This window comes from Haliaeetus leucocephalus, unplaced genomic scaffold (genome assembly GCF_000737465.1).
Source record: "Haliaeetus leucocephalus isolate CR32 unplaced genomic scaffold, Haliaeetus_leucocephalus-4.0 Scaffold228, whole genome shotgun sequence".
Taxonomy (NCBI): Eukaryota; Metazoa; Chordata; class Aves; order Accipitriformes; family Accipitridae; genus Haliaeetus; species Haliaeetus leucocephalus.
This window is the reverse complement of record NW_010972664.1, coordinates 1,673,203-1,673,531: the sequence shown is the minus strand read 5'-3', so window position 1 is coordinate 1,673,531 and position 329 is coordinate 1,673,203.

Genomic DNA, 329 nt, shown 5'->3' with positions numbered 1-329 from the left:
CTCCGCACCGTGTGGGGACGGACGGCGGCTGCGGAGCAGGTCGCCGCTAAACGCGTCGCACGTACGCAAGTCGCGTCGCCTCCTGCCCTCTCTAATTAATCTAACTGAAGGCGTAGGGCCCCCAGGAAACAAACTTAGGAGCGATAGTACCGGAGGACCCGTATTTAATGAAAACAGCGATGGCTTAGAAATAACACCTTTTTTTTTTTCTTGGGCTCGCTTAGAATAACGGGGGGGGGGGGGCGCTTTTAGCGGTTACCATTTGTCGCCGGTTTAGAGCTTCTGTTTTCCGCTTTTTCTCCGAAAAACACGCACTAGAAACTTCCCCA